Raw genomic sequence first — 9,598 nt, 5'->3', positions numbered from 1 at the left:
GTTTAGACCAAGTAGGAACTGGGAGAAAATGGGGCACCAGACCAGAGGTTTTGATGCAACTGAAGACCATGTTTGGTGGATACACATGAGTGAGAACTGAAAGGACAAGAGCTTATGTTCAGAGAATGAAAGATTGTACTTTTAAGATATTTTATGACAAATTCCAGATGATGATAAGGTCCAAATGTAACCTGGGAATGGAGATCAGTGAGGTGTTGGGAATCCAGAAGGTGATGAGAAATAATTCGGGTAGTCCTGGACACTCATTCCTTTCCCCTTTCAGTAGCTCAGCAAAAAGCTAGCTCAGCAGGTACCAGCGAGAGCAATGGAGAAATAGGCTCCTCCTCCTACTGTGACCATTTCTGTCACCAAGCAGTTGCCATTTTTAGTAGTACAGACGTTCCCTGCCTCACCATCCCTGTAACTGTGATGCACTCCTGGCTGTCTCCTCCTCTATGGGAACTCAACACGTCATGGGATACACAATCCAGGTAAGTCTGGTCTAATCCCCTTCTCTGAAAGCTTGGGGGATTGAGTGCACTCTGTTACTCTTCTGCTTATAAGTTCCCCCACGAACAATAAAACCCTACTGTATATTTGCACAGTAGGGGGTTGAGGAATTTCGTGTCCAGGAAAATCTGTGGGTTGTTGGCATGGCAAGTATTGTGGTAGAGGATAAGACTTGGAGCCCAGGACCAAAGTCCCCAATCGTTACAAGGGCATCATTCATTAATATGCCAGTTCAGTATATTGAGGGTCTCAAGTCTGTCTGTTTCAACCCCTGAATCAGACAGTGTATTGATTATCTGGTGGTATGTAACAGATCACACCAAAATAGTGGCTCAAAACAACAATAAACATTTATTGCTCACAGTTTCTGTGTCAAACCTTTAGGAATATCTTGGGCAGTTCTGGCTCTGGGTCTCTCATGAGGTCCTCAAGATATTGGCCAGGGCTGCAGTCATCTGACGGCTGGACTGAGGCTGCAGGGCCCACTTCCAAGATGGTTCACTCCCTTACCTGGCTGCCAGGGTGGTGCTGGTTGTTAGAGGGAGGCCTCATTTCCTCCCTGCATGGGGTTGTCTGTCCACCTGCTACTTGATTGATTGTCCTCACTACATGATGGCTGGCTTCCTCCAGAGGGAGCTGTCCAAGAGAGAGACAGAGGTTATTATTCCTCTTATGGCCTGGCCTCAGAAGGCACATAGCACCACTTCTGCCACATAGCATGGTTAGAAGTCAGTCACTCGTTCCAGCTCACATTCAAGATGAGGGGATTTGGACGCCACCTTTTGAGGAAAGAAGAGTCAAAGAATTTGCGGATATATTTTAAAACTACCATAGACAAGAAAATAGAAAGCACTCTAGATATTTCAAGCAAAAAAAAAAAAAGCCAGAAAGAGAGAAAGATTATATCCAAACAGTTGGTGCTTAGCATTGAAGGGGCTAATGGTGGTGAAAGTTGGGGATGGGGGCATTGTAGCACTAGCCTTCAGGTTACTTCATCACAGCTGCTTTCCATAGACTCAAAACTGCTGCTGCCACTCAGAAGTCAGGAAACTTTGGGAAACCACTGATGAGGTCATTGCAGCCCCAAAGCCCCAAGGGTGGTGACTAGATGGGGAATATGGAGTCTGCTGCAGAGGAGGAAAGAATGATTTCCATCTGCTTTCCACCTTCCAAATTTCACACAAGTACATTTTATTGGCAGAACCTTGCTGTCGAGGGGATCTGTGAAATATGGTTCCCAGGCTTCCAGCACCTGCAGAGAAGGGGGTAGAAATGGGTGTCAAGAGCCAACCAACACTATCCAACATGCGTCCATATACAGGTATGGTGAGGAGGCACCGCCTGTACTTGGAGAAGTCCTGGAGCCCTACTCCTTTGTTTTTATAGGCTTATGGGTGTCCGAGTCTTTGTAAAAGGCGGGTGGTGTCTACATAGAATAACATGGTGGAGAGCTAGCTGAGTCACAAATCTGGAAGGTGTCACTGTAGTTGGGCAGCAGGTGAGGTACTGGTTGCATGCAGTCAGCCCCAGAGGTGACTGGAGAAACACCTGGAGTTCATCCTTTGTTGGTCTCTGGAATGTTCTCACTGCAATGAAAGCTGAAAGCTGGGTAGACTGCAGGCAGTGCAGCATCAGAGAGAACATAGCTGCCATTTAAAAGGGCTGCCAGAGGAAAGGTGTCCATAGGGAAATATCATTTCTCAAAATATGGTCTGTGGCCCTCTACACTCAAACATTTCTGGGATGCTTCTTTAAAACGCTGATCCTGGGACTTCCTTGATGGTCCAGTGGTAAAGAATCCGCCTTCCAGACTTCCCTCGTGGAGCAGTAGTTACGAATCTGCCTGCCAATGCAGGGGACATGAGTTCGAGCCCTGGCCCAGGAAGATCCCACATGCCGCGGAGCAATTAAGCCTGTGTGCCACAAATACTGAGCCTGTGCTCTAGAGTCTGCGAGCCACAGCTACTGAGCCCTCGTGCTGCAACTACTGAAGCCCTCTTGCCTAGAGCCCATGCTCCGCAACGGATTAATCCCAAGTATACTTGAGTACCTAATAGAGTATGAGTGTAATAGGTACCAGAAAAAGGATGATAAATCTGTAAATATTGTTCATGAGGTGTTCATAATCTATCTGGAGAAGATTATGGAGATAATCTCCATACACAGATAATGGATACAATGAATAAATGGATACATACAATGAATGCAATGGATGATATGGATAATAAATCTATAGTTATTGGTTTAAAACAGTATCAAGATCCAAGTAATTCCTCCAAAGTCAACAATTTTTGAAGTAAAAGAGCTCAGAAGTAGGTAATGGGTGGGGATAAGGGTCTGATATATTGAGGTGGAGAAAGTCGTGGGGATGGAGAAATGTGCTCGGTGATTTGGGGGTACTTTAGGAAAATGAGCTAGAAAATAGCTTTTTAAGAATTTCATACTAGACTGTTGATGGCTTTAATGTTATACCTTGATTTGCATATTCAAGACTCATGAAAACACTCAAGTCGAAGGATTGCATCTTTGGTGGTCATTTCTCACACAGAGTCGGGAAATCTAAATTTTTAAAGTTCAGTGGATAGTTAGCGCTAACTACTTGGTACTCTAGTCTTCTCTGGGAGTTTGAAGATGAAGCCAGCTGCTATAAAGATGTCCGCACCATTCGATCCCGTAAACTCACACTTTGGACTCTACGCTAAAAATACACTTGAATAAAAGCGCTAAACTCCAAGACTTCTGGCCACCTGGGTTGCAGAAGCAGACCTAGAGAAAGAGACACGCCCGGAGTGGGAGGGTCGAGGGAGAGGTCCGAGCACCGCCCTCGTCCCACTCCCACCAAGCTGGATCCGCCCCTCAGGCTCCCGGTTCTAAAAACGCGCGAGCGCGCGTGCGCAGGCGCAGTCCGTTTGCGCCTCGAGCCGCGCACGCGCAGTGGCAGTAGGATGGTGGAGTTGGTACCTTTTCGGTTCTCACAGTGGGTGAGAAAACCTTGCTGGTGTGGGAGCTGCGCTCTGGACCCACGGCTGAGGCCTTGCAAGTGAGCCGAGCCGGGGCGGAGGGAGGGGTGGAGGAAACTGCCCCGCGCCCCAGTAACTGGGCGCCCCGGGGTACTGCTTCAGTACCTAATTTGCCTGTGGTCTCCGCTGAGAGGAATCGTAGTTCTAGAGCCGACCTGAGCAGTCAGCTCTTCCCCATAGATTTTTGAGAGACAGTTCCCAACAGACGGCATTGCCTCTTTTTTTTTTTTTCTGCGGTACGCGGGCCTCTCACTGTTGTGGCCTCTCCCGTTGCGGAGCGCAGGCTTAGCGGCCACGGCTCACGGGCCTAACCGCTCCGCGGCATGTGGGATCTTCCCGGACCGGGGCACGAACTCGTATACCCTGTATCGGCAGGCGGACTCTCAACCACTGCACCACCAGGGAAGTGGTGGTGCATTGCCTCTTAATGCTTCTCGAAGCTTAGGATTTCAGAGGGAACCTTGTTCATGAAATGAAAAGTGTTTGGAGTTGCATCCTCACCACAGTTGCCTGTGGCGAAAGGCTGGGGGAGTATAAGGGAATGGGCGGTTTGGTTTCCTGGGCCTGAAATTTCCTGCACTTATTTAGCGTGGGACCACCCTACAGCATTCTCTGTTCACAGTATTCTCCCAGTTTGGCCTTCTGTATTCGGTCCGAGTCTTCCCAAACACAGCAGTGGCTGGTCCTGGGTTCTATGCCATCATCAAGTTTTATTCAGCAAGGGATGCCCACAGCGCCCAAAAGGCGTGCGACCAGAAGCAGCTTTTTCACACATCTCCAGTGAAGGTGGGTCCAAATGTGGAATTCCTCGCTCTACTGGGATGAAGTGCTGAATTTAAAACTAATAGGCCATCGGGAATTCCCTGGCGGTCCAGTGGTTAGGACTCTGCACTTCCACTGCTGAGGGCCTGGGTTCAATCCCTGGTCGGGGAACTAAGATCCCAGGGGGCGGGGGGGGGGGGAAGGCCAGCGTTTGTACAGCACTGTGGTGTACAGAATGCTCTCAAATGCACTGCTCCATTGATCCCCCAGTTCCCCAGTTCTTTCTTTTTTTTAGATGAAGAAACTTGAACTCAGGATGGTTAAGTGACTTACGTAAGGTTCATGACAGTAAATGTGGAAACTAGAGGGCAACCCAAACTTAACTGATGTTAAACCCAATGTCATTTTATGCTGCCCCTTAATTTAAGAAATCTTCACAAGAGTTTTCCTTATATTTACTTTTATGTGGATTTTAAATATGTGAGGTTGACAAAATTTTTTTTGGTTAATTAATTTATTTATTTTTGGCTGCGTTGGGTCTTGTTGCTGAGCGCTGGCTTTCTCTAGTTGTGGAGAGCGGGGGTTCCTCTTCCTTGTGGTGCGTGGGCTTCTCATCGCAATGGCTTCTCTTGTTGCGGAGCACGGGTTCTAGGCACGCGGGCTTCAGTAGTTGTGGCACACGGGCTTAGTTGCTCTGCGGCATGTGGGATCTTCCCGGACAAGGGCTCGAACCCGTGTGCCCTGCATTGGCAGGCGGACTCTTAACCACTGTGCCACCGGGGATGTACGGAGCTTGACGAACTTTTGTCAGATGTAAGATAAAGGAGGCTTCATCATCATCATCACTCTCAAACTGCCTAATCAGAACTCCCTTCAGATTCCAGAAAATGGTTAAAATATTCTTTAATGCGTTGTAGAAACCTTATTCCATATCAACATGCCATCCAATTTTACTTCCCCAGAATTAACATTTCATTATATGCCTCCATTCAGCCACCATTCCTTTTTCAGGATCTTTTCAGTTCCTCTGAATAAGTGAGTGAGGCTTAGATTTCCCAGACCTTTCCCTTTATAATTGTGTGTCTTCTCTGATTGGCTTCTTGCTCTGGCTACTTCCTACTGACCTTGCTGCCTCTTCTCACCCATATTTCTTTACTCACTGATTTCACCTTTATTGAATCTGAGAACTCTCCTCAGATGGGACTCCATGTACACTGCCTCCCACTTCTGTACCCTGTTTAACATCCTCTTCAATCCTGGCTGTACTCCCTGGGATTGAAATGATTTTGTGTCAGACATTCTTTAATTTGTGGACCCTGCGACCATTTCACATAACCACTCAGATATTACAGATGGTCCTGGAAAGATTATGAAACAGTTACTTGGTATCAGTTGTGAGTAATGAGTTCTTTTCTTATATTGGACATTAAGACCATTCCATAAGCTTAGGTTCTGAGATTTTCACAGCATAAAGCACGTCACTGATAGAATGTTCTACAAGTCACTATAGAGTTCAGAGGAAAGGGCATTCGTATTAGATTTCTGTGTTAATGCAGAGCCTTAGTTTAATGCCCACAACCCTGAAATTGTTACCTACTTTAATTATGCATTCTTTTAAAATTTTATTTATTTATTTATTTGGTTGCACCGGGTCTCAGTTGCAGCAGGCGGCCTCCTTAGTTGTGGCTCAAGGGCTTCCCAGTTGGGGCACGTGGGCTCCCCAGTTGCAGCAGGCAGGCTCCTTTAGTTGTGGCTTGCAGGCTCCTTAACTGTGGTGTGCGAACTCTTGGTTGCAGCATGCATGTGAGACCTAGTTCCCTGACCAGGGATTGAACCAGGGCCCCTGCATTGGGAGCATGGAGTCTTAACCACTGCACCAGCAGTGAAGATCCAATTATGTGTTCTTTTATTTATTGGCAGTTATACATACTTCTTATCTTTTTCCCCTGTATTTCTTATAAATAGAGAAAAGAGAATAACATCTTACAATAAAATGAAGGAAAGGCCAAAAGTATCTGAATTTTTCTCAGTAGCATGAAGGGAAATGTTTGCCAACAAGAACTGTGGCAAGGTTATCCCGGATGTCAACTGTCTCTACTACCCAGGGGCTCAGAGCCCTTCTGAAGCTTCCTAATTGTTCAGGACAGCTCCATTTGACTCACTGTACATGGCCTAGCCTCCCATGCGACACTCAACATTTAAAAATTAATCTTCATTTCTCCTTCCCAGCATGCAGCTTCAGTTGGAGAAAGTAATTTCAATTTCTTATGTACTCATTCATTCACTCAGTCAGCAGACCATCACTCTATTATATGCCAAGATCTATGCTTTTTTCTGGTAACAAGGAAAGAATAATATATGGTTCCTTCAAGCACTTAAGGAGCTCATAAATTAGTGACAGGGGAAGATGCACAAACAAATCAATAAAGAATTAACAATGCTTTGACTTTATTTGTGTTATTTGAATTTTTATGACTATATTAATATACTACATCCTGTTCAAAATGGAAATAGACATTTAAGAAAGAACTAGTGATGTAAAAAATCCACAGTAATATGTAAGTTCTTTAGAGAGTTAAGACTGGAAATATTTGCACTCTCAAAGAAGCTTGTTAATGCAAATGAACCTCTAATTCTTTTGGTTGCTTTATTTACATTTAGAGAGGTATACATATGCCCTCTTCTAACAGGGGTTAGTAACTTGGGGAGGGGGTGCTACAGATTAAGGTCCTAATTCAGTGGCAGGTCCTTCTTACCTCCTCTTCCGGTGATATTCTCAAGCAGGAACCACAGGATGAGACGACTAAAAGAGTTCACTTCCTTTCCTTACCCCCAGCCCCATAATAGGCTTCTGCTGGGCTTCCTTGGTTGCTTTCATCATCACTTTCACCACCAGAGGTCAGGGAACTTTCTGGTTAGTCAGGGGCCCTGGAAATGATGCAGAAAATTACTGACTTAAAAATAATAAATAACATTTATTTAGGGTTCACTGTGAACTCATTGCTTAAAACGTCCTACTTAATCTTCACAAACACTCTATGAAATTGGTATTGATAAATCTCAGGTGTATCCAAAATAAATCTCTATGTAGGGTAGTGATATTTTTAGGTCTTTTATGTCTTTAGGTTCATCTCGGCACCAGACAGAAGGCGGTTCATCATAATACGCTTGCCCTAAACAGCTCCAGATGCCAAGAATTGGCAAATTAATACTTTGGTTTCCATGGGTGGTCAAAAAGGATCATCAAGGTAAACTCTGTAGATTTTCTTCGACTAACCAGACTCCTTCCAACATTGAACTCCTATACTTTAGAGAGAAGAATAGAACAGGGCTTTGGGGAGGAGATGTGAGATACTTCCACATGGAAGTATCTGAGCATTGGCCTGCCACCTAGAATTAGTGATAATCTCAATGACTTGGATGGTGGTGTCCATAATTTTCTCCAGTATTTTTTTGGTATATAATAAAAAATAGTCCATATCTAGTCATTCATTTGCAAGTCTCAGTTGATTTTGAAGGGATAGCATACCTAAACTATTACCTGGGATTGCTGGAGTTTAGTTTTTATTTCTAACAACAGAATATGTTGAAGTCTAGCCTTTCATTCAAAATCCTAACAGCTTCAGGATCTTTCTGACCTTGAAGAAAGGGAAAATACAGATACTGTGACACCACTTCAGAAGCAAAGCCTGAAGTTCTTTTGTGCTTTAGAGGTGGTGTTGACCTCCCACGAGTGCAGGAGTCCTGGAGTTGTCGTGGCTGAGGAACCTTTGGATAAGTTGGAGGAAGGTCTGTTTTCCAGTATGTGTGTGTGTGTGGGGAGGTGAGGCAGTGGGATTTCTCCTTTTTCCTTTCTTTCTGAAACTCAACTTTTCAGATACATCATCACCTTTGCTAAGCAACTATAGCCCTGGGCAGAATTTTTCTGCCTGACAGTATAGGTTTTTATCTTAGGCAATACCTGACAGCACCTTAAACTTCAGAATTTTAGAACTGACTACCTGCCAAGAAGCTTAGGAGGAGGGAAAATTAGTGGTTTTTTTGGTTAATAATTTGTTTTGTGCTAAAATAGTCCTTCATATACAGATGTCTTCTGGCCTTCAGTTATCCCAACAAAATCATTGTCTGAAGATTGAAATAAACTCATGTGTAAATGTTCAGTCCTTTGCCTCCTATAGAAGGGCCTGAGCATAAAGAGTAAATGTAGATCCCTAGAAAGGGGATTCCGATTGGTACTGAGTTTATTCCTAGAATCCATGGCACTTGGGCTTAGGGTTTTAAGTCAGAGGCAGGGCTGTTAGCGAATGGAGTGGAGGAGGCTTCACCATCCACCTGAGTGGGTGATGCTTGAGGAGAGGCCAGATCATCTGCACTACCACCAAATCTATCTCACTGTATGAATCCAGCCCTTTATGCACACGAGAGCAGGGTCTGTAGCAGTGTAGCCTCAGCTTGTGTATTTGAAATCTGTGAGTAATATGAGATTTGTGCCACGTTTTTAGTTTGCATTTCCCGTCTAGTATTTTAGGAACTTCCAGAATAGATCTGAGCAGTAAAAATGTGCCATGCCAGGGTATACCTGCAACAGAGACATTCACCCGTACCCCAGTGTTGTTCCTGCCCTTAATCACTGAGGTTATGATCTAAGAATCACAGATGCATTTTTAGTTTTAAACATACTACCTAGAAATCAGTTTTTCAGATAGACATTTTAAATTCAACTCTTTTGGTTGTATTTAGGGTCGTTATCATTCCTTATGAAAAGGAAGGTAACTCAGAAGCTTCCTATTCAGAAAGCTATGACAGATGCATCCAGAAACTGCTGATTGTGGTTTTAGGTAAGACCTTTTTGATTGTCATTGAAGTGCTTCAGTTTCAGTGAGGAAATAAACTTATTTGAAAAGTTAATTGGATGAAAATAATGTTTATCTACAACATTACATATTCTTTCAATCACCAGATGCTTTCACAGCAGCAATCTTAAATTTGTTCTTTGTGTCATTTATGAGAAAAACGACAGCAAATATTATTGTCCCCAGTGTTTAGATGTAGAATGACTTGCCTCAATTCATACAGAAAGTTTTTGATCCACTTCTTCCTCAATTGCTTGCTTATCATACAGAATAGTGTAGTCATTATAAGCCTTGGACACCTGTGTTTGGGGCCTAACTTTGTCTCTTAAATTTTTTTGTTGTTGTTGTTGCAATTTTAGGTTTTTGTAGCCAGAGACATTTGAAAGTATTTAATATCTCTAAGCTGCAATTTCTTTATCTGCAAATAGGGTTAGTAATTCAGCTTACCACCTA

The 9,598-nt window shown here is 44.1% G+C and overlaps 1 pseudogene across 1 annotated transcript; it reads left to right on the top strand.

The window, feature by feature from the left end:
• Positions 1 to 3,455: 3,455 nt before the first annotated feature.
• On the top strand, positions 3,456 to 9,174 carry LOC309825266 (RAD52 motif-containing protein 1-like; annotated as a pseudogene). Its single transcript has 5 exons — positions 3,456 to 3,550; positions 4,137 to 4,316; positions 7,418 to 7,540; positions 7,913 to 8,081; positions 9,033 to 9,174. The product of its transcript is annotated as an RAD52 motif-containing protein 1-like (transcript).
• The last annotated feature ends 424 nt before the right edge of the window (positions 9,175 to 9,598 follow it).

This window comes from Grampus griseus (assembly GCF_964374135.1).
Source record: "Grampus griseus genome assembly, chromosome: 7".
Taxonomy (NCBI): Eukaryota; Metazoa; Chordata; class Mammalia; order Artiodactyla; family Delphinidae; genus Grampus; species Grampus griseus.
This window is presented reverse-complemented; position numbering and strand designations above follow the sequence as displayed.